Source organism: Mytilus californianus, unplaced genomic scaffold (genome assembly GCF_021869535.1).
Source record: "Mytilus californianus isolate M0D057914Y unplaced genomic scaffold, xbMytCali1.0.p SCAF_1, whole genome shotgun sequence".
Classification (NCBI taxonomy): Eukaryota; Metazoa; Mollusca; class Bivalvia; order Mytilida; family Mytilidae; genus Mytilus; species Mytilus californianus.
This window is the reverse complement of record NW_026262581.1, coordinates 116,633,459-116,660,028: the sequence shown is the minus strand read 5'-3', so window position 1 is coordinate 116,660,028 and position 26,570 is coordinate 116,633,459. Positions and strand designations below refer to the sequence as shown.

The following is a 26,570-nucleotide window of genomic DNA, read 5'->3' as shown; positions in this document are numbered from 1 at the left end:
CAAAGAACCCCATATATTCAATTTTTGTTGAAATCAAACAAAGTTTAATTTTGGACCCCAACTTGGACAAACTTGAAAACTGGTCCCATAATCAAAAATCTAAACACATGTTTAGATTCAGCATATCAAAGTACCCGAAGAATTCAATTTTTGTTAAAATCAAACTAAGTTTAATTTTGGACCCTTTGGACCTTAATGTAGACAAATTTAAAAAACGGGACCCAAAATTAAAAATCTAAAAACACGGTTAGATTTGGCATATCAAAGAACCCCAATTATTCAATTTTTGATGAAATCAAACAAAGTTTAATTTTGGACCCTTTTGACCTCAATATGAACCAATTTGATAGCGGGCCCACAAATAAAAAATCTAAATACATGGTAAGATTCAGCATATCAAAGAACCCCATATATTCAATTTTTGTTGAAATCAAACAAAGTTTAATTTTGGACCCCAATTTGGACCAACTTGAAAACTGGGCCAAAAATCTAAAATCTAAATACATGTTTAGATTCAGCATATCAAAGAACCCCATATATTCAATTTTTGTTGAAATCAAACAAAGTTTAATTTTGGACCCCAACTTGGACCAACTTGAAAACTGGTCCCATAATTAAAAATCTAAACACATGTTTAGATTCAGCATATCAAAGAACCCCAAAAATTCAATTTTTGTTAAAATCAAACTAAGTTTAATTTTGGACCCTTTGGACCTTAATGTAGACCAATTTAAAAAACAGGACCCAAAATTAAAAATCTAAATACACAGTTAGATTTGGCATATCAAAGAACCCCAATAATTCAATTTTTTATGAAATCAAACAAAGTTTAATTTTGGACCCTTTTGACCTCAATATGAACCAATTTGATAGCAGGCCCACAAATAAAAAATCTAAATACATGGTAAGATTCAGCATATCAAAGAACCCCATATATTCAATTTTTGTTGAAATCAAACAAAGTTTAATTTTGGACCCCAATTTGGACCAACTTGAAAACTGGGCCAAAAATCTAAAATCTAAATACATGTTTAGATTTTGCATATCAAATAACCCCATATATTCAATTTTTGTTGAAATCAAACAAAGTTTAATTTTGGACCCCAACTTGGACCAACTTGAAAACTGGGCCCATAATCAAAAATCTAAACACATGTTTAGATTCAGCATATCAAAGAACCCCAAGAATTCAATTTTTGTTAAAATCAAATTAAGTTTAATTTTGGACCCTTTGGACCTTAATGTAGACCAATTTAAAAAACGGGACCCCAAATTAAAAATCTAAATACACGGTTAGATTCGGCATATCAAAGAACCCCAATAATTCAATTTTTGATGAAATCAAACAAAGTTAAATTTTGGACCCTTTGGACCTCAATGTGGACCAATTTAAAAACGGGGCCCAAAATCCAAAAACTTAATACACGGTTAGATTCAGCATATTAAAGAACCCCAAGAATTCAAGAATAAAACCCCATTGAAATTGATCAAGAAATAAGCAATTTATACGAAGTATCTTCTTTTGCACAACACTGTGCAATTGAATATTTCTTGCTATTGCGCAATACTGTACAATTGACAATTTCTTGCTATTGCGCAATATTGTGCTATTGGATATTTCTTGCTATTGCGCAATACTGTGCAATTGAAGATTTCTTGCTATTGCGCAATACTGTGCAATTGAAGATTTCTTGCTATTGTGCAATACTGTGCAATTGAAAATTTCTTGCTATTGCACAATACTTATTATATAATAATTTACACATCCTGTTTGGTGTGTATCTCCTACCATATCATTATTATTTGCTTTTAAATATAAATCAGAAATAATCAACTTAAAATGGAAAATTTTAAAAGAAAAAAAAAAGGAAAAAAAGAAAAAAAAAAAAAAAAAAAATCTCCCCCCCCAAATTTTTTGAACCCCCTTATGATTCATCACCCCCAAACTCAATCTCAGCCTTCCCTTTGTGGTATGGTACCTTGCAGTACAATTTCAGAGAGATCCATACACTTGAACACAAGTTATTGTCTGGAAACTAGAAAAATGCTTATTTTTGGCCCCTTTTTGGCCCCCAATTCCTAAACGTTTCGGGCAATTACACCCAAACTCAATTCCAGCTTTCCCTTTGTGATATGGAACCTTGTAGTACAATTTCAGAAATATCCAAACACTTACACACAAGTTATTGTCATGAAACTAGAAAAATGCTTGTTTTTTGCCCCTTTTTTGGCCCCTAATTCCTAAAATTTTGAGGCAATTACCCCCAAAATCAATTACAGCCTTCCCTTTGTGATATGGAACCTTGTGGTACAATGTCAGAGAGATCTATACACTTACACACAAGTTATTGTCTGAAAATTACAAAAATGCTTATTTTTGGCCCCTTTTTGGCCCCTAATTCCTTAACTGTTGGTACCATAACCCCCAAAATCAATCCCAACCTTCCTTTCGTGGTATTGAACCTTATGGTGAAATTTCATGGAGATCCATTCACTTAAACTAAAGTTAGAGTGCGAAAACCAATGTGTCTTCGGACGACGCCAGACGACGACGACGACAACGACGACGACGACGACGACGACGCCAACGTCATACCAATATACGACCAAAAAATTTTTAATTTTTGCGGTCGTATAAAAACCCAAGTAACTGAAGCTCAGAAGTAGGGCAACATTTCATAATTGTACAAGAAATGTATATGTACCTACGTATGTTTGATCTAGATATAGTACATATATTTGGTCATTTGCCAGTTTAGTCTATATATATGTAAAATCAATATTCATTGCAACTGCAGTTGGGAAATAGCAATTTCACACCTTACAACATTTGTACAATGCATTCAAGGTCAAATTGGTGTTTAGATGAAATAGACAAATATACAAACATTGTAATGTTCATGTATATATGTATTTATCAGTACTTTAAAATAGCAACATGGGATTTATTATAGCACTGAATCCCCAAAATTATTGTACCATATTTATGATATGTTCAATAAACTTCATCTGTGATATTTTATGATATTGAGACAGAACAAACTAGAGGCTCTCAAGAGCCTGTGTCGCTCACCTGTATTTACTGATGCTTTGGATATCATGAAAAGTAAGGTTAAAATCATAATTAATAGTATTAGATATTAGATATTATAATGATATCTAAGATAATAACAAAAAACTGCAAAATTTTTGTAAAATTACTAACTCAGGGGCAGCAACCCAACAACAGGTTGTCAGATTCGTCTGAAAATTTCAGGGCAGATAAATCTAAATCATTTTTAACCAAGTCGGCCATGATGGTTGGATGGCGGGGTCATCCGACAATTTTTTTAAACTAGATACCCTAATCATGATTATGGCCAAGTATGGTTAAATTTGTCTCAGTAGTTTCAGAGAAGAAGATTTTTGTAAAAGATCACAAAAATTTACGAAAAATTGTTAAAAATTGATTATAAAGGGCAATAACTCCTAAAGGGGTCGACTGACAATTTTGGTCATGACAACTTATTTGTAGATCTTACTTTGCTGAACATTATTGCTGTTTACAGTTTATCTCTATCTATAATAATATTCAAGATAATAACCAAAAACTGCAAAATTTCCTTAAAATTACCAATTCAGGGGCAGCAACCCACAAACAGGTTGTCAGATTTGTCTGAAAATTTCAGGGCAGATAGATCTTGACCTGATAATCAGTTTTACCCTATGTCAGATTTACTCTAAATGCTTTGGTTTCAGAGATATAAGCCAAAATCTACATTTTACCCCTATGTTCTATTTTTATCCATGGCAGCCATCTTGGTTGGTTGGCGGGGTCATCGGACACATTTTTTAAACTAGATACCCTAATGATGATTGTGGCCAAGTTTGGTTAAATTTGGCCCAGTGGTTTCAGAGGAGAAGATTTTTGTAAAAAGCTAACGACGACGACGGACGACGGACGCCAAGTGATGAGAAAAGCTCACTTGGCCCTTCGGGCCAGGTGAGCTAATAAAAGGAATAATACATTATCAAAACATATACTGATAAATGTTCCATTGATATAATGAATAAATTTTCCTTGCTTCTGCATTGTGCAGCTGTACTTGCTGACATACAGAAATATGTACAAAGCAGTAGCCCATACATAAATATTTCTTTAATGACTAGACTGCAAAGCATGTGCGATATTCAATAACATTTAATGCATGTTCAGAATTACACTATACTATCATATGAATTATTCTTTACTTGAAAAGTGCAATAGTCTCACCAAAGCTGGTCAAATGAAAATGAGATTTGTAAGTACATGTATAAGAATTCTGACAGTGAAACTATCAAGTTCATTTGCAGGACCGACAGTGACTGCATTTATTTACAAATTTTACATGTGCATACATGTATTTACAACAACATTAACTTAAGACACCATGCTTTGGTCAAATTAAATCAGAATAAAAAGAGATGTGGGTATTCATCAATGAGACAGCAACCCAATTACACAAACAGCTTAAACATAAATGTACTAAAGGTCAACATTACAATTTATCAAAGCTCAATGACCCAATGTCTCGGACATGATTGGTATTTAGTTGATACATCAATGATCTCCTTAGGGAGAGTCTTCTTCTATTTCTTCTCATTTTTTGAATAATTTTTGCATGACACTTAAGCTTGGTCCCTATTATTGACAAACGAAGTTGACCAGACCACCCACACAGGGTTCTCACTAAGGCGAGTCCACAAGTCCTTGACTCATGAAAATCTGTCTTGACTCATCATTTTTAAAACTACGAGTCCAAAGATGCATCAAGTTTGTAAAATGTTGTATCAATTGAGCACATATGTCATCATTTTATAGCAAAAGTTCTAAAATCATTAAAATTTGATGTCATTTCTTTGCCCTATTTTGTCATGGCGACTGAAATAATAAATTATATAGCACTAAAATTTAATCTCATCACAGTTGGACTTGCCATGGGCAAAAATGACAAGTCCCTGCCCACAGTAAAGTCGACATTAGGCCAGGAAGGTCTGCTCAATTTAGACATCTTTTTCTTTTTGTAACTGGGTGAGCATAAAACAGGAACTGTTAGATTAAACTATTTTTCAAAATTTTATTCTCTCATTTTGATTGATGAAATTTTCCATAGCCCCCCATAGCTAAGACCCCCTCCCCTAATTAGTAGGAAACCAAATATGCATAATTATTATAGTATTAAAGCATTAAAAGGTCCTTAACAGAACATCTAAATCTGTATAAGGTCAAATTTACCTATATGCATTGCAGAATTTTCTGCAAATGAAACAACTATATTGGACAACAGAGAACTAAGGATGAGGATGTAAACAAGTTCATGGTTACTCACTACTGTATGGCCTTCAACAATGAGCAAAACCCATTCTGTATTTTGTAAGCTACAAAAGGCCTCCAGGATGACAAATGTGAAACAATTCAAAAAAGAAAACCGCAACAACCTGATTTATTCTAAAAACAATAAACGAAAACAATCATGCCAAGACATCATACATATATACCAAATATGAACTACATCTGTCAAAAGATAAAAGGCTAGTTGCCTACGCATGACTTTGGTCTAGACTAACAGGGTAATCTCATATAAATTACTCTATGAGTGGACTTATCATATTAAAAATGTTAAGAAAAAAAAAAAAAAATTTATGCATATTAAATTTATATTTTTGCTAAGTTATCATATGCAACTACATTTTTGGTGCATATAAATCAAGCATTCATGAGTCATTTAAATTTTATACTGTTATTTGTGCTACTGTTCTAGTTATAGCCCAGTTAATGTAATATATTGGTATACAACTGCCTTAGGCAGGTTGTGTATTGGCAATGTAAACAAACTGTAATGTTCATTTGATCACAAGGTAGGTGTAGAAAACTTGACAAGTAATTGACAGGTGTTTATTCATGGAATTATCACCTTGGGTTAAACACTATTACATAAGAATCTACAGTTTGTACCTGTCAATCAATGATTATAATTAAATAATGTTAGGTAATATACATGCAGGACCATCTCATTATATTTTTGTTGACAATAAAGAAGATGAGTATGTCATGATATTAAGATTGGGCACTGTTGGTCTAAGTCTATAAGAGAATAAGATTTGGCCCTATTTTGGGACTTCGAAGTTTTATTTTGATGGATTATGATATTCTACAGGCATAACAGAAGCACTTGATATACAGCCAAGACTTTGTCTCCAGAAATACTTCCTACAATGATTGTCTTTTTTCTTATGGAATGTAGATGTACTTTTTTGCTTCTACTGTAAATGTACCCAGAAAGAACAATTTTTAATCAGACAATTTTCTCATTTCTCTTTTCTTAGATGATGTGCATATATAGCAGATTTTTGTTCCTGTATAATTTTTGTTCAGCTTATTTTATTTAAAGTTCATATCTCTGAAATCCTATTTGTTATATATATACTTTCTTTCAATTTGACACTATACATAGTACAAAACATAAGACTACATTTTTACATCAATATTTTCAAAGATTCTCATGTTTGTTGGTATTCTTTATTAAACTTTTTAATGTTTCATTTTAATATATAAAAATGTTTTTCTGTTACAAATCATGATGTATTGTTTTATGTGTACATGTTATGCTGCCCATCAAGGGCCCTTGATTGGAATAATAAATATTCTATTCTATTCTTTATTCCAAGATCAATGTTCTTCATTAACTGGAATTTTAATCCATTACCATGATTACAATACATCTATATCGGATTAAGGAAGGTATCATCAGGATTACCAGATATAAACAAAATACCAGAAATACAATACTACATTACATTGTGGAGACAACTTCTGCTCTATAGTGTGTAATCTATGAAGCAGTGACTTGACAAAGATAACTGAGAAACGGCCCAATGTCATGCTATACACAAATACCATTGTAAAAGCCCCAGTTATAGGTATTTTCATTACACATGCATTAAAACTATTTTATTGTTCATTTTAAATGAATTGAAATTATAAAAGTCTTCCAAGTACAAAAAGAGCATTTAAAAGTTCTCAACAGTTAACACCATCTGAACTTCTACTTCATTTGGTCTCTGGTGGGGAGTTGTCTCATTGGAAATCATACCACATCTTCTTATTTTATATAGTTACCCAGGGTTGGCAAAATCCCGGGTTTTAAGAGTATTGCCCAGCCCAGTGGGAAAACCCGGGTTTTACCGGGTAATACTGGGCAATACTGGGTAATCACAAATGCAATACATTAAAGATTTTTATAAAAATAAGTTTTAGTATTTTAATTTATAAGTTCACTTGTTTGAGACTCTTTATATAAAATGTATAAATCTGAGAAAATATTAATGGTCCAGCAACTCTAAGGCAAGTGTACATGAAGACACATAAGACAAAGATGAAAATTTTTCTTAGTAATCCTCCTAGAATTAGTAAAAATTTATCTAATCACCATTCTGTTTAGATTGGTCAAAGTGTTGACCATGTTGACTGTTATATGTAAGGACAATTACTTTTAAACATTTTTTATTCCTTACTAAAAATGTTTACTAAGTTTTAGCATATGTTTATGTATACCACTAATTAATAAGTAATTATTCAGATTATATACACATATTTGTTTATATAACAATAATCAGCCTTGCGATTTCTATAAGTGTTCATGGCCTGTGACTGTCCCCTTAGGGTGTTTATTTAGCAATATGATTGTATAACAATTAAAATTTACAATTCACTTACCATTTTTTCAAAGTTTAAAATTGGATTATTGAAACAAAGCTTGGAAATTAACAAGGTATCCTGAAATGTGCAAAACTTGTATTCTGCCTACATAGAATAGGTGGAGAAAATGAAGAAATTGAATTTTCAATCTTCAGGAATGACTCTCAATGGTTATTTTTATAAAATGTATATATTTAGCTATAATACTATTAAACTACAACAAGTCTTTACTATTTTGTGTGAAAATAAGCTTGAAAAATCATATTACCCAGTATTGCCCAGTATTACCCATTTCTGGGAGTATTGCCAAGCCCAGAAAAAAACGGGTTTTCCTGCCCGGGTAATACTTTGCCAACCCTGTAGTTACACGCACATGTATATGTATATATATACTTATGCTTATAGGGGCAGGCAAGTATGATAGTAACAAGCGCTATTTACCATAAATCTTATATACATTGCAAGCTTCAAAACTTCAAAGGGCCAGGACACCATTTCAGTACTGTGGCCCATGATAAAATTCTATAAAAGCGTGGAGGAACCTTCCAAGAAACACAAATCCTGAAAAAAACAAATTAGGCCAATCCAAAGATAACATGTACAAGAAAAGGAAGAAGCAGTATTATTCCTACAAACTTTTGCATGGTCTCAATACAGCCCAAAAGACATCAGGTTTGCTCTATGAGCATCTAGAGTAGAGGTTAAAAAAACCATAACAACAACAAAAAAATCAAAACATATCAATAGGATTTGAATATAATTGATACATGTATCAGGTGCTATCAATTCAAGCTTGAAGGTGGAATAACAGGCAAAACATGTTTAGTCCATGTTTAAGTGGTGAACAGCTGTTGTGCTACACAAAATGAGTCAATATGTTTAATAAGAGTGCACATACCGACTTTTCTAAATATATTGAGGACATATACCAATTAAAATTACATGTACAAAAGTACTAATACCTAATTCCAATATACATATATATATATCGGCAGTATGATTAATTCCTCTGTAGGAATTTCATACAAAACAATATTTCACATCTAATTACTTGATGTTCTGGTAGGTACAAATGTATATCTCATGTTATACATTTGAACAAAAAAGTGTAACTTTGTGACATTTCTCTGTGATTAAGAAGTTAATGTTGCAATGGGATATTTTAAACACTTTCAAACTTAAAATGAAAATTCTAAAAGTATTATAGAAACATGTATAATTTCATCAAGATAGTTTGAACATTGTACATTGTGCCTGAGGGAAAATGTGTATCTTTTTTTTAAAGGCTTTATATTTGAGTTGTAAATGTTTTGGCATTGTCCAAGTTTTAATGCTGCAATTCCCTTGCCCTAAGTTGACCATAAATGGCCCATAGTTTTATTTATTCTTTTTGTAGATCCCTTTTGGAAATAAAGTTCCCATTCAATTCATCATACTTTGGCTTTCCTTAATTTTGCTGATGGTTATGTAACAGAACTCAGAACTGCATTGAAAACACCAAATTTTCAAAATGTAATGGAACCATGCATGTAAGCATCTCATCACTTCATCCCCTGATTCTTGTATCAACACCAGCAGACCAGTAGTACTAAAGAACATCTTCTACATGTTCTAAAAGTCTTAAACTCTACAAAATTCCCAACAAAATCAAATGTGTACAATACTATGGATTCTTTTTCATGGATACCATTTTTTTTGTAGATTGAGGTAAATTTGTCTTTTTCATGAATATTTGATTTAATTGTTATGCCAGAGTTTGCATACAAGAAAATAAATACTTCATCGAACATTTAACTTCATGGTTTACCCATGAAATCCTCTATAATTGGTATCGCAAGAATACTAATCCATAACATCTTATCTTAATAAATAATTTATCAGGAATTTTTAATGGCACTAATAAAAAAATGTCTTATTCTAAGCAGTAAGGTTGGTGGACTTCTTAAAACTCCTTCCTTAGTGACAAATTATTGTCCTAATGGTATGGTACATGCAGTCTGAATGAGACTCCCACACTTGTCACCAAAGAGTAAATACAACTTTTATTATCATACCTTCTAGACTACTATCAATCGATTTAAGTATTTACTTTATATAAAATGGGTTTGTTTGCATTTGTGCACTTCTTTTAAACAAACACACTTTACCTTATTAAATTTCTTATATTACCATGTGTTACCCCTAAACTTTAACATGTATGCACATCACAACCAAGAACAACCAATGTTGATCAATTACATGCATGGATGCATTTGTTTTAAGGCATCAATATTACTTGCATAACATCTATAGTTTAAACATATTTCTATATACAGTTTTAAAGACTGCTTTCAGATATGCATTAATCAATAAGTTGGAAATAGGCGAAACTTTTTGTTATTTTTGCTAACAGTAGTACTTTTACCATTATTTGACATTAAGACTATTTTCAAAATTGCTTCATGGTTTTGATAGGTTTTTGTCTCACTGACATACATTCACATCTTCTTTTATTCATAATAATGTAGTGTGACCTGACCTTTACACATGCACAACAAACTACCGCCCAGTCTGTTTGTGTTATCAAGTATTTTGAGGTGATTAGGTTTATTAATGAAGTGCAAGAAAACATTTTCTGATTTTTTTAACCCTGAAGATACATGTACCAATACTTTTGACCTGCAGTCAGAGTAAGTACAGGTAACAGTTTTATGCCAGGTGGTAAGTAGGATTTTTACCAAAGTCAAAGACACTGCAGTATGCATAAAAGTCCTAACGATATTCAGCCAGGTTAAGGTACAAAATGTATGCTTATATTCAGCCATTGCACAGATAGAATTTTTTCAATTAAAATGGTTCTAGATTAACATTTTGGTGCAGATATTGAAATAAAGAAGACTACTTGATTGTATACAAATCAAAATTTAATGGACAATCAGACTTTTCCAAATAAAATAAATGGGGAATGTGTCCATGGGACACACATGATGCCCCCGCTTGCATATAATGTTATAAAGGGATATAACTCAAGAACTGTAAAAGTGACGCTACCCAAATTTGTACTTGATCTGAGTTTTGTGGTAATAAGCATTGTGTATACATTTCACAACATTTGGTTGAGGCAAACAAAAGTAAGAGAACGGAAACGAAAAATTCAGCAATTTTTCCATTTGTAGAGGGGCATAACTCTAGAACAGCAAAAGTGACGCCACCAAAATTCGAACTTGATCTGTGTTTTGTGGTAATAAGAATTGTGAATAAGTTTCATAACATTTGATTGAGGCAAACTAAAGTAAGAGAATGGAAACAAAAAATTGCATAACTCTAGAACGGCAAAAGTGACATCACCAAAATTCAAACTTGATCTGTATTTTGTGGTTATAAGCATTGTGTATAAGTTTCATAATATTTGGTTGAGGCAAACTAAAGTTAAAGAACGGAAACGAAAAATTCAGCAAATTTTCCATTTATAAAGGGGCATAACTCTAGAACGGTAAAAGTGACACCACCAAAATTCAAACTTGATCTGTGTTTTGTGGTAATAAGCATTGTGTATAAGTTTCATAACATTTGGTTGAGGCAAACTGAAGTTAGAGAACGGAAACAAAACATTTAGCAATTTTTCCATTTGTAAAAGGGGCACAACTCTAGAACGGTTAAAGTGATGCCACCAAAATTCAAACTTGATCTGTGTTTTGTGGTAATAAGCATTGGGTATAAGTTTCATAACATTTGGTTGAGGCAAACTAAAATTAGAGAACAGAAACCAATTTTGGGACGTACATATGGACGTACAGACGGACAAGGGTAAAACTTAATGCCGCCTCCGCTATGGCGAGGGCATAAAAAGAAATTCTACATCCCTTTTATGCCTTCACTACATTGTTCAACATAACATCAAGTGTATTTATACTATATTTTTAAGTGACCAAAATGCTTTCATAGAAGATTATAAGCATTCATTTCTAGGACAATATTCCCTTCTCACATAGTTAATATCTTACAAGTGATTTATTTTGTACTGATCCTAGACTGTAACATGTTTTATTCTTTTATTCAGTCCTGGTATTAAAGACTCTTTACAAGTCAAGCTGTTACAAGGACATGAATCACAAGACATCAGGTGTAGGACAATTGATTTTTATCCTTAAGCTGTATTGATACAGTAGCAAAGAAATATTATGTTTTACTTACATGTAAATCCTTGTAGAACCTATTTCTGGAGTAAATCCATCACTTTTTCACAATATATCCTAATGAATTAAATGGTAGTATAAATAATTCCAGTGAATTAAGCATATTGAACATCACATGACAATAACTCCAATGCTGAATGATCAAAATAATGAATTAAATAAAATCCATACTTGCACAAAACTGACTCTTTGAACACTTGAGAATAATTCCATTATGTTTTTTTCACAATACTTATTCCATTTAATTTGTATAGAAAACTATCCTAGATTTTGCCATTAATGAATACTCCTTTACGGAAATATGAATCCCTGCAAATATAAAGAACATTTTACTAAAACATAATATACACATATAAACTGATTCTATCATACAACATAGAATATCACTTTTAACTTTTTATATTTTTCTGCTGATGTAAAAATTTGTGCCTGCAATATTAACCACTTGATTGATATGGTGCCTTTTGCAAGACAATTAACCGCTAGTATCCTTTTGGTGTGTTGTTAGAGTGTTGTTTGCTTTATGTGTTGCAAGAATGCTTGTTTCCACTAACCTTTCAAACCTAATTTTCTGTTTTTGTCTTAAGTCTTTTTTATACTTATTGTGTTGCTAACTTTGTATAAGATCTATTAAAATAACAATATGCCTAACATTTATTTTTTTGTGATTAAATATCAAAGAACTCTGTGCATGCATATTCATAATTAAACCAATTTCAACATGGGACTCTTTTTCTAAGAATAAAATGCCTAATCAGGAAACTTAGTCTATAAATACCAATAATATTTACATTAAAACATCAGCAATACATTATATGAACTTTACACATATATATATTTTAGAGTTTAAAAGTGTTCAGAATGTAATTTAAATGAAAAAGCACATAACTACAGTAAAATCAAAAGAAATACTGTATAAATTAATCATGCATTTGAATACAGAAGCCACACTACATGTAGGTACACATATCTGAGGACCATAAACAAGATACCCACACCTTTTATCCAATATGTTTCTTTTACAATATTAGTCAATTGTTCCTTATGATTTCATCCTAATTTGGCATTTAACTTTTTTGATTCAAGCTTCACTGATAAGTCTTTTGGAGATGAAATGAGCATCTGGCATACACAATTAGAAGCCTGGTATCTTTGATGAGAGTCCAGTTAACAAAAGTGTATTCATATTGCAAAATTAAATCAACTCTTTGCCTCTTTTAATTTTCAAATAATCTTCTTTCCTACCCAAAATTCATTTAATTACAAAAATCTCAAAATTTCTTTGTAACAGTTTAATCTTTTTCCCTGATAAACTTAAACAAGATTTTGACAAATAGAAAATGAAGTATAATTAAATTCATTGAATTGTAATATTAGTCTAAGGAATTGATTTGTAGAGCCTCTTTGTTAATAACAGACAGAATACCTCACATATCTCTACACCGGAAGTATCCCACCCCCATCTAACCCCACCCTGTAGGCTGTAGTCGAGACAGTTGATCCATTTCCTCACTGGGTCAAATGTTTTCAACATTTATAAATGGATTTTTAAGTTGTATTTAAATTTCTCAATTCAAAATTTCTATGGAAACCTGGCATTTTTATTATAATGATTTTCAATACAAAACTTAGAAATGTCAGAAAATTGAATAAGGAGTGACTTGTACCAAGTTAACACTTAACCCCAGGTTCTTTACAGTATGAATAAACTTTTCACACATTGTTATGCAATTCAAATTATTATATAATCATCACATGAGCTACTGATTGGTTTCTGATGCAAAATATTTTGTTTTTAATCCCTTAACTTCAGTTAGTCATTACTTTGAACTTAGATCTATGTTATGTGTTGAAATGAAACTATTTTATTTCTTGAAACATGCATGCATTCCAATCATGAATACAACAAAGGTATTTCGATGGTCTAGTTGCACAAGAAATTAAAACTTTTTTGTACTATTTTTAAGGCTCTTATCAGTGCAAACAAAATCACCTGTGTAAAATATATAAGCTAACTAATCTAAATATCAAAATTGTTCATTTAATACTATAATACCAAAATCAATACCGTCTGACTTTGATCTATGGTCAGATGACCTTCGGACCTTGTAAACTAGTATGGTGACATATGGAATGTGTTTTAAATATCTACCTTTTCAGATGGTGGAAGATGGCTTATAAAAGCCATTTCAGGTTTTTGTTTTTTTATCAAACCCACTTTGTTTTTATAACACAAGGGCATAGTTTGGATATTATCAAATCGCAAACAAATAAAACATTTTACAGAGAAACTTATAAATTATGACAATGCACATCTGAATTTGTTGAGTTAAAGATAGTTTTCAAATACGGAAAATATAACCAGAAGTCTTTACAGTCAAATTTGCAGTTTCTAAAGAATTGTCTATGTAAATATAATTCTGGTCTTCAAATCATACAACATAAAAAAATATAATTCGTAGTTAAATCTTGTCATTTAATTCCAATTTAATGAAGATTAAAGAAGAACTGTATAATTGCATCACCTATGCAACAATCATTTTCAACCTTAAATCTATTTTAATGATCATTATGGTGAAACACTTTAAGAACAGATTAACACAGACTTTAAGTTAATAAGTAAGCGGTGGCACTTTGTTCAGACTGTGGTACTATCTACTTATCATTTAAGTCAGTCCTGTACAATCAGTCCTGAGCAGATCATTTGGTACTTATCAGTACTTAGATGAGAAAAGCTACTTTTGGTCAAATTTTATCTTGGTACTTTATAATCATCTGATAGTTCACACAATTGACACAATGGCATAAATAGCAAAAAAATATTCAAGTTTAAACCAGGTATAATAGAGATTAGTACTAGAAGCCAAACTTTAAGTATCTAAAAGATGTCTAAAGGGTTATTAAATAAACTGTATAGTCAATATCTCAAACAGCGGCAGCAATGGGGGGAAATTCAGGTTTCAGGCATGTTGGTAATTTTATCTAGGGATTAAAGATCAAGACATATCTTTAAGCCTCTTATAAAGATGTCTAAAGGTCAGTTTAACTTAAGTTTACTATAGGTAAATATATAGAAAATGCATTATCACTCGATTTTGAGACACTTAACGATAATTTGGCCAGGAAAATGAAACACCCAATACTGATACAGAAAAGGAAATGGACTTTCAACCTTTTGCATATTTTAATAATTGTGTACATTATCCTGAGCAGCTGTAAAATGAAAAAAAAAAAACAAAAAAAAAAAAAACTTATATGTAATCCCTTCTCACATCTTGCTACTAGAGGGATGATGTGAATTTGTACAATTTGACGATGCTACAACCAGCTGGTTACAACCAAAACACCTGCTTTTTAAGATATTGATAAAAGCCCCTGAAAAGTGCAATTTTTCAACACATTTTCTTGTGCAACATTGAAAAAAATCTCCCTCCTCCAATCTTGTATTTTATGTTACATCTTCTCAACTGCATGAAAAGATATAATTTACATACCAAAATCTTCCCCAACTGTTCATCTAAATAGCCCCATGAGCCCTGCTTGATAGAGTTTTGTTGTCATTAACAGTTAACTGTTCAATATCATCCATACTCAAATAGGATTCATTAATATCTGTAAAATACAAAACTTAAATAATGTACAAAAATTCAATTCACATAATATACAATTCATCTTTCAAGTTTAAATCTATGTTACATAAAGCCATGATTAAAAGTGAAATCTGGACACAAAAATATCTTTATTTGTTGTCACATCTCCCGACTAGCAAAGTCAGGGAGACTGACAGAGTGAGGGGGAGAAGTTTATACTGAATTATACTGGCAAAAACAAGGAGGGTCTACATACAAATTCCATAAATAACACTTAAAGTAGAGTAAGGAATTTTCTATCTTAACATAGATCATCTTCATATAAGAATTCTATAAAGTTGTGTTTCCTGGAATGTAAAAATCCACCTATTGAGCCTTTTTTTTGTCAACCGTCTTCAAAGAAAGGCTTGATGATCTAATACAATATTTACTTAACCCGAATAATTCAGTCGTTATATTCCGCTGATCTACGAAGGCTACATTAACGCCTTAACGTCTTCCTCGATAAAGACCGTCAACCGGAAAATTCACACTGCTATGCAATACGGGAATTTTTATTAAAGTTGGCAGCTAAAGAAGGAGGAGTTCCCGATGTTAATTGATGTTAAATGATGTAAACTGATGTTAATTGATGTTAATTAATTATTATCGGATTTGTGTTAATTGAACACACGTGATTGGTAAGACAATTACAAGACAGTTGCGCAGACTCATTATCCTGATCGCCACCGATTGGCTCTCTCTCACAGAGAGCAGGCGACGCGGCCAATGATCATAAGGAGTTCAAGCCCTCGTGTGGGAGAAAATCGGACACGGAAAGGGCTTGAATTATTCGAGTTAATATTTACTTGCATTGTTCAATGTTCTATTGCAGTTATAGTGCAATTCTGTATCTGAATTTTGTTGTATAAGGTTCTTTAAGCTACTTTCTACATCTTCTCTATATTGTAAGTTTAACTGAAACTAACTTAAAATCCATCAGCCATTTTGCAGTGCCTTGAGTGACATCATTCAGTGATTCATGTATAGATGTGAAGTTGTCTTCCACAAGAGGACACTCTTTAGTACATTGAAGAATTGATTGGTAAATCGATAGGTATTTAATGCCACTTTCAGCACTGTTGGCCAGTTTTAATTGGAGGAGAAGAACAACCCCTATGTAGAAACAGTTAAAGACAAAAAAAATCTGTGAACAAATTGTTTACTTTTGATTGTTATTTGGATATTATGAGTATTCAGATCATTTAGGGAAATCTGAATTATTATATAATCAGAGTAGATTAAATCCCTGTTGATTAACCTTCAATTTGACCTCACAAATTGCATACTAATACCAGTGGTAATCATATAAAGTTTTATAACAGTGATATCTCAACCTGTCAATCATATGTTGGCCAAACCCCCTGTTATGAAATGACACTCAGACAAAGATTGATCAATTATAAAGTAGTTCCAATATATGTTTCACAACAACAAGAAATGCCTAATCTTATCCAGTATATAAGTAACCCTAAAATAGAAATTTCTAATAAAAAAATTGATCTGTACTTTACATACTGGTAAATTAATATAGGATTAAGCTCTATTGAGCATGCTACGGTATATGCACAGACTTTAAATAAAATTTCTGAATCTAAAGGAAGAGGTAAAAAATGAAGCGTTGTTTAATATGTTAGCTTAAAATAAATTGGAACCCATTAGAGTATTTTTTTTTCAAAAAATGTGCCCATCTTTAGAGACATTTCTTTTTTATTTTGCTTAAAAATGACTCTTGCTCTTTCACAATAGCAATGTGCTAATTTTTTATCAATTGGTTTGAATTATTTTCAAATGGTGATTTTTTTAGGCTGTTTGCTAGTGAAAGGCCTTGATGATAAATTTTGTTGTTTAAAGTTTGTCTATTGGTCAAAGTTCTGGTAATAAAAGAAAAGTTGCTTAAAATTAATAAAAACTTATCATTGAAGGATAACAACTCCTACAATTGTAAATTGATCTTTTTAGTAATTTTTCAACACCTTGTCCAGCTGAATTTTTATAAACAAATTCTTTCTTTCAAGATAACAGGCAAATAAATTAAAATTGGTACAAAACAAAAATTGTCAAATAATAAGCAAAACAAGAATGCTACATGTATGCACACCCCCACTGATACTTCATGTATCAGAAATAGGAAGTAAGTGTCTGACAGATCCGAAAAGAACACAAATATTGCCAATTGACCAACTCCAAGTCTAAGTATGGTCACCAAAGCTGTGCAGTATTTCTAACATACATGTATACTTACTTGATTTTTCAATAGCTACTACTTAAATTAGTCATAAATACTGGACTTAGTGTGTGATTTGTGAAAAAAATGCCTCAACTGTAACCATACCCCAACTCTGGAACAACAAACGGAAATTAAAAAGGAATGAAAGGCAGCTTCCTTTCATCAATCCACACAATAATCTCAAGTTTGGGGGAAATCAATTCAAGAATACTGGAGTTAATGTTCGATTTGTGAAAAATTGCATGTAATCAAGGAGTCAAATTTGTGTAACTCTGAAATGATAAAGCCAAAAATAAATAAATTTGAAAGGGAGCTTTCTTCCATCAGTCAAACAATTCTAATAAATGTCGGAATAGAGTTATATGAGAATTGGTTAAAACAAATTTGAGTTATAGTACGAAGTGTTGATGGACAGACATTGGCATACCATGATGTACATAATATCATTATATGGTTAAGATTGTAAGAAACTTTCAATAAATTGTAATAAAATGCTCCGCTGGGCGCAGCTTGATACGACGGTAGAGGTCGAACCCTGAACAGTCGGGGCAAGTATGGACACAACATTCAATCTTGATACAGCTCTGAATTTGGATTGTAATTAAATATTTGACACAGCATAGGTTTCTGACACAGAATGAATGTGGTCTAAGAACTTAAAAATTTTTCATTTACCTATTATTATCCAATATCCAAAATCTAAATACATACACGGTTAAATTCAGCATATCAAAGAACCCCAAGAATTCAATTTTTGTTAAAATCAAACTAAGTTTAAATAAATCAAAAATAACCAACTTAAAATGGAAAATTTTAAAGAAAACAAAAAAAGGAAAAAAAGGGAACCCCCCCCCCCCCCCCAATTATTTGAACCCCCTTATGATTCATCACCCAAAAACTCAATTCCAGCCTTCCCTTTGTGGTATGGTACCTTGCAGTACAATTTCAGAGAGATCCATACACTTGAACACATGTTATTGTCTGGAAACTAGAAAAATGCTTGTTTTTTGGCCCCAAATTCCTAAACGTTTAGGGCAATTACCCCCAAACTCAAACCCAGCTTTCCCTTTGTGATATGGAACCTTGTAGTACAATTTCATAAATATCCATACACTTACACACAAGTTATTGTCCTGAAACTAGAAAAATGCTTGTTTTTTGGCCCTTTTTGGCCCCTAATTCCTAAAATTTGAGGCAATTACCCCCAAAATCAATCCCAGCCTTCCCTTTGTGGTATGGTACCTTGCAGTACAATTTCAGAGAGATCCATACACTAACACACAAGTAATTGTCTGGAAACTAGAAAAATGCTTATTTTTGGCCCCTTTTTCCTAAACGTTTTGGGCAATTACCCTTAAACTCAATTCCAGCTTTCCCTTTGTGATATGGAACCTTGAAGTACAATTTCAGAAAGATCCATACACTTACACACAAGTTATTGTCATGAAACTAGAAAAATACTTGTTTTTTGCCCCTAATTCCTAAAATTTTGAGGCAATATTACCCCCAAAATCAATCCCAGCATTCCATTTGTGATATAGAACCTTGTGGTACAATGTCAGAGAGATCCATACACTAACACACAAGTTATTGTCTGGAAGTTACAATAAACTGCTTCGCTGAGTGCAGCTGGATACGCCCGCAGAGGTCCAACCCTGAACAGTTTAGGCAAAAATGGACACAATATTCAAGCTTGATACAGGTCTGAATTTGGATTGTATTAAATATTTGACATATTATAGGTTTCTGAATAAATGTAGTCCAAGAACTTGAAATTGGTTATATGAATTGAATTAATATTCAATTAAAGATTTCTTGCTGTTGTGCAATACACTGTGCTGTTGCGCAATACTTAGTAAATCTGTTGTCAGACTATAAACAATTAAAGTTCAATTAATTCTCAATGTCATATTAGAAATTTATGAAAATGTAAAGGGAGCTTACATCAATAGATATAAACAATTAACCAAAGTTTCATGAGAATTGCTGACAGCATTTTTGAGTTATTGTCCGAAAACTGGAAAATCCCCCCTTTTTTAATGAATAAAACCCCATAACTCAGAAATGTAAAATGTAAAATTTATAAAATTCTAAACAAAGCTTACATCAATAAATATAAACAATTCACCAAAGTTTCAAAAGAACTGCTGAAAGCATTTTTGATTTTTTTGTCCGAAAACGGGAAAATCCCCCTTTTTTATGAATAAAACCCTGTAACTCGGAAACGTAAAATCTAAAATATATAAAAATCAAAAGGGAGCTCATATCAATAGATATAAAAAATTCACCACAATTTCTTGTAAGTTGGTGAAAGCATTCTTGAGTTATTGTCCAAAAACTGGAAAATCCCCCTTTTTTTAATGAATAAAACCCCATAACTGGGAAACGTAAAATCTAAAATTCATAAAAAACTAAAGGGAGCTCACGTCAATAGATATAAACAATTCACCAAAGTTTTATGCAAATTGGTTAAAGCATTTTTGAGTTTACGTCCAACATGTTGACGACAGACGGACGGACAATGGTATACCATAATACATCCCATAAACGGGTATATAAAAATGCTTATTTTTGGCCCCTAACTCCTTAACTGTTGGTACCATAACCCCCAAAATCAATCCCAACCTTCCTTTTGTGGTATTGAACCTTATGGTAAAATTTCATAGAGATCCATTCACTTAAACTAAAGTTATTGTGCAATAAAATGCTCCGCTGGGCGCAGCTTGATACGACCGCAGAGGTCGAACCCTGAACAATTGGGTCAAGTATGAAAACAACATTCAAGCTTGATACAGCACTGAATTTGGATTGGGATTAAATATTTGACACAGCATAGGTTTCTGACACAGAATGAATGTGGTCTAAGAACTTAAAATTTTTTAATTTACCTATTCAAACCACATCATTATTATTTGCTTTTATATATAAATCAGATATAACCAATTTAAAATGGAAAATTTTAAAGAAAAAAAAATCCCTCCTCCAAATTTTTTGTTCCCCCTTATGATTCATCACCCCCAAACTCAATTCCAGCCTTCCCTTTGTGGTATGGTACCTTGCAGTACAATTTCAGAGAGATCCATACACTTTAACACAAGTTATTGTCTGGAAACTAGAAAAATGCTTGTTTTTAGGCCCTTTTTTGGCCCCAAATTCCTAAACTTTTAGGGCAATTACCCCCAAACTCAAACCCAGCTTTCCCTTTGTGATATGGAACCTTGTAGTACAATTTCATAAAGATCCATACACTTACACACAAATCATTGTCCTGAAACTAGAAAAATGCTTGTTTTTTGGCCCTTAATTCCTAAAATTTTGAGGCAATTACCCCCAAAATCAATCCCAGCCTTCCCTTTGTGGTATGGTACCTTGAAGTACAATTTCAGAGAGATCCATACACTTGAACACAAGTTATTGTCTGGAAACTAGAAAAATGATTATTTTTGGCCCCTTATTCCTAAACGTTTTGGGCAATTACCCCCAAACTCAATTCCAGCTTTCCCTTTGTGATACGGAACCTTGTAGTACAATTTCAGAAAGATTCATACACTTACACACAAGTTATTATCATGAAACTAGAAAAATGCTTGTTTTTGGCCCCTAATTCCTAAAAGTTTGAGGGAATTACCCCAAAAATCAATCCCAGCATTCCCTTTGTGATATGGAACCTTGTGGTACAATGTCAGAGAGATCCATACACGAACACACAAATTATGTCTGGAAGTTACAAAAATGCTTATTTTTGGCCCCTAATTCTTTAACTGTTGGTACCATTACCCCCAAAATCAATCCCAACCTTCCTTTTGTGGTATTGAACCTTATGGTAAAATTTCATAGAGATCCATTCACTTCCACTAAAGTTAGAGTGCGAAAACCAATGTGTCTTTGGACGACGATGATGCCAACGTCATACCAATATACGACCACAAAATTTTGTTGCGGTTGTATAAAAACCAATGTGTCTTCGGACGACGGCGCCAATGTCATACCAATATACGACCGCAAAATTTTTTTGCGGTCGTATAGAAAGGGGTTTAGTTGTTGATCCAGGTGCACAATAGCATTATTTTTGATTTTGATAGTATAATGTAAATTCAAAGTCAATGAACCATGACTGAAGGTGCAGGACCAAATAACCTCCATGGAAATGAGAAATGCCTATAAAACTGCATACCTAATACCATTGACTTATCATAACTAACCTAAACACAAACTTTTAACTTAATAAACTATGTAAAAGTTTCCAAGTCAATGAATCATGATGAGGCGTTGGCGCCATATAATCTCCATGAGACCTGCCAATACATATACAACTGCATACCAAATATCATTGACTTAACATTAGTGGTTCATCCTAAACTGATCAAATCACAAACTTTAACATGTAAACTATGCAAAACATTATAGGTCAAAAGACCATGACTGAGGGGGAGCCAAATAATCACCATGGAAATGAGATATGCCAATGGTAATACATGTACATCTTAATACCAAATATCATTGACCTATCACTAATGGTTCCCCTTAAACTGACTAAATCACAAACTGATGCATGTAAACTAAGCAAAAGTTAAAAGTCAATGCCCATGACTGAGTGGGTGGGAACAAACATTCTCCATGGAAATGAGATGTGCCAATGCTAAAACAACTGCATACCAAATATCATTGACCAACCAGTAGTGGTCCCCTTTAAACTGACCTAATCACATACTAATACATTGTTGACACCGCCCCAAAAACAGCATGCCTAAGTCTCACTTTTTTGTCTTTGTCGACGCAAGACAAAAATGATTAAAACCCAAAATAAATAAATGGAGAATGTGTCCATGGGACACAGATGATGCCCCCGCTTGCATATAACGTTATAAAGGGATATAACTCAAGAACTGTAAAAGTGATGCTACCCAAATGTGTACTTGATCTGAGTTTTTTGGTAATAAGCATTGTGCATAAGTTTCATAACATTTGGTTGAGGCAAACTGAAGTTAAAGAACAGAAACAAAAAATTTAGCAATTTTTATACGACCACAAAAATTTGTCTTATATTGGTATGACGATGGCGTCGTCCGAAGACACATTGGTTTTCGCACTCTAACTTTAGTTTAAATGAATGGATCTCAATGAAATTTTACCATAAGGTTCAATACCACAAAAGGAAGGTTGGGATTGATTTCGGAGGTTATGGTACCAACAGTTAAGGAATTAGGGGCCAAAAAGGGGCAAAAAAATAAGCATTTTTGTACTTTCCAGACATAACTTGTGTGTTAGTGTATGGATCTCTCTGACATTGTACCACAAGGTTCCATATCACAAAGGGAATGCTGGGATTGATTTTGGTGGTAATTGCCTCAATATTTTAGGAATTAGGGGCCAAAAAAGGGGCAAAAAACAAGCATTTTTCTAGTTCCATGATAATAACTTATGTGTAAGTGTATGGATCTTTCTGAAATTGAACTACAAGGTTCCATATCACAAAAGGGAAAGCTGGAATTGAGTTTGGGGGTAATTGCCCAAAACGTTTAGGAAAAAGGGGCCAAAAAAAGTATTTTTTCTAGTTTCCAGACAATTACTTGTGTTCAAGTGTATGGATCTCTCTGAAATTGTACTGCAAGGTACCATACCACAAAGGGAAGGCTGGGATTGATTTTGGGGGTAATTGCCTCAAAATTTTAGGAATTAGGGGCCAGAAAGGGAAAAAAACAAGCATTTTTCTAGTTTCAGGACAATAACTTGTGTGTAAGTGTATGGATCTTTATTAAATTGTACTACAAGGTTCCATATCACAAGAGGAAAGCTGGGTTTGAGTTTGGGGGTAATTGCCCTAAACGTTTAGGAATTGGGGCCAAAAAGGGGCCTAAAAACAAGCATTTTTCTAGTTTCCAGACAATAACTTGTGTCTTCAGGCGACGACGATGCCAACGTCATAACAATATACGACCGAAAAATATTTTTGCAGTCGTATAAAAATATTTGATCTATTACTAAGGCCAAAAAAAAAAATGCGCTCTGCCTGGCACAGCTGGATACGACCGCAGAAGTCGAACTCTGAACAGTTGGGGCAAGTATGGACACAATATTCAAGCTTGATACAGCTCTGAATTTGGATAGTGAATATATATATTTGACACATTATAGATTTCTGACACAGAATAAATGTGGTTAGATAACTTAAAAATTTGAAATGGGACATTTAATCTACTTAATGGTCCAATATCCAAAATCTAATTCTATGGTTAGATTCAGCATATAAAAAAAAAAACCATGAATTCAAACAAAGTTTAATTTTGGACCCTTTGGACCTTAATATGGACTAATTAGAAAACAGGGCCCAAAATTAAAAATCTGAATGCACAGTTAGATTCAGCATATCCAGAGGAGGGGCGACAGCCTTAGGTGCTGTGTGCAATTTTTGTAGGTCACGTGGTACGATTTTAGCGTCCCTCAACAATTTTGAATCTGGAAAAGATCGATATGTTCATGTTTTTATATCAAATATACTCTCTTGCACGCGCTGAAAATATAGAAAGTTTTGAAATAAAAAAATTAATCAATGATAGAAGATCACTTTATATGAAATATTTTCTTTGTGTTTTTTATCTTTAAAGTAAATTCTATCAATAAAGAAATGCACTGTAATGGTGGGAAATTTTATTCGATCTCTGTGAAATTACGAGGCACAGATTTTTGTAAATTTTAAAAATGTCAGCACGTGAAAATCATTCAAATTTCTGTCAATCAAAGAACACTATTCGAACATTCTAAATCTTCTTAAGTCTCCTTAAGTCTCCAGCCGTTGCTTCGTAATAAGTCGCTAAAATATGATTTCCGGTAAGTAAAATATCAAAAATATTTGTCAAATCCGCGAGTAATTATGTGATTTTAGGCATATAAACTCTTATGTATTTTAATTATTTTGAAAACAAAATGAAAATTTTGTCTTATGAATAACTTTAGAATGGTAAAAGTGACGCTATCCAAATTCGTACTTGATCTGAATTTTTGGGTAATAAGCATTCTATATAAGTTTCATAACATTTGATCGAAGCAAACTTAAGTTAGAGAACGGAAACGAAAAATTCAGCAATTTTTCCATTTGTAAAGGGCAGAATTCTAGAACAGTAAAAGTGACGCACCAAAATGCTAACTTGCTCTATGTTTTGTAGTAATAAGCATTGTGAATAAGTTTCATAACATTTGGTTGAGGCAAACTAAAGTTAGAGAAAGGAAACCAATTTGTGGGACGTACAGACGGACAAGGGTAAAACTTAAATGAAATAAAATTGAAATAAGGACCTACCTAACCTAATTTTTTTTAATGATGTAACGATAAAAACAGACATATATTTTTTTTTGCCTTATAGTATCTTAGAAACAGACTTAACAAAGAAAACTTAACTTTGATTGTTGAAATGTGAAAATGATGATGATGATGGATGGCTACTTAATGTCCATCGGCAAATTAATATGCATATTCAGGACGAGAACACGTTAATGTAATATGAATACTTAACCCTGCTTGGTACTAGACCGACATGCTGAGCCGGATTTTTAAATGCTAGCTCACAAGGTAACAGTCCTCAGGAAGACATGTCAATTTACCCAGACACATTATTACGACTCTGAGCCAACCAGTCTTTGCTCTTACTTATTAATGCTGCGTGCTTAGTGGAGAAGCAGCAAATACCAATTTTAAAGTCTTCGGATTGACCAGGCCAATTTCAAAGCAACAACCTCCTGCAGTCGAGGCGAACATGAAATGAGACTAGACAAACATGTACACTTTACAATCATTCCATGCACCAAATAATGTTGACCTATTGCTTATAGTATCTAAGAAATAGACTTAACAAAGAAAACTTAACATTAACCAACAAACCATGAAAATAAGATCAAGGTCAGATGAAACCTGTCATACAGACATGATCACCTTCAAATCATTCCATTCACCAAATACAGTTGATCTATGGCTTTTGGTATCTAAGAAGAGGACCAAACTACTGAAGCTTAACATTGACCAATGAACCATGAAAATGAGATCAAGGACAGATGATACATATGTACCTGCCACACTGACATGTTTGCCTTACAATCATTCCATACACTAAATATAGGTGACCAATTGCTTATAGTATTCCAGAAATGGACCATCATGTAACTTCAATATTGATCAATGATCCATGAAATGAAGTCGTGGCCAGGTAAACCCTGTTTGACAGACATGTAGACCTTGCAAGTAACCCATATACCAAATATAAATATCCTATTACCGGTACTCACAATAAGTGAGAAATTCACATGACAAAAAAAAATCATTTTCTTTCAAGTCACTGAACGATGGAAATGAGGTCAAGGACAATGGACATATGAAAGACGAAAACTTTGTAACACAAGACATCATTATACAAGGTTTGAATGACGCTTTAAGGTATTATTCTACCCTCTGGAATATAAAGCTTTATACAATTAGTTTCTCCGTCACCAATGGATTGTAATCCCTATCTCGCAAAAAGCAAAAAAGACAAAAATAAAGATATTGAACTAAAACAAGTACAAATATGGAGCTATTTAAGTACTAGTACACCTTTTATTGTGCATTAGAAATGAATGACTCAGCACAAGGTATTTTGTTATAATAAAGACGGTTTAGCAATTTCTATAAACAATAAAAAGGTTGCATAACATGAACTAAGTTATCTAACTTTAAAATGTTAAAACATAAATCGATTTAAAACGAGCATTCTGTGAGTATTGCATGGCAATACATAGTCCCCTACAAGTTAAAAATTCATTGTATTGGAACAAAATTTTAACTTGATCTA

General features: G+C 32.6%; 1 long non-coding RNA gene across 2 annotated transcripts in view; it reads right to left on the bottom strand.

Annotated features, from left to right (window-relative positions):
- LOC127731988 (uncharacterized) overlaps window positions 1-26,570 on the bottom strand; it is a 36,511-nt gene that overhangs the window by 6,856 nt on the left and 3,085 nt on the right. For both annotated transcript variants that reach the window (XR_007995959.1, XR_007995958.1), the window contains exons 4-5: window positions 15,387-15,504; window positions 11,891-12,201 (exon numbers count right to left, since the gene is read on the bottom strand). This is a non-coding gene — a long non-coding RNA (uncharacterized LOC127731988). The remainder of the gene's footprint in view (window positions 1-11,890; window positions 12,202-15,386; window positions 15,505-26,570) is intronic.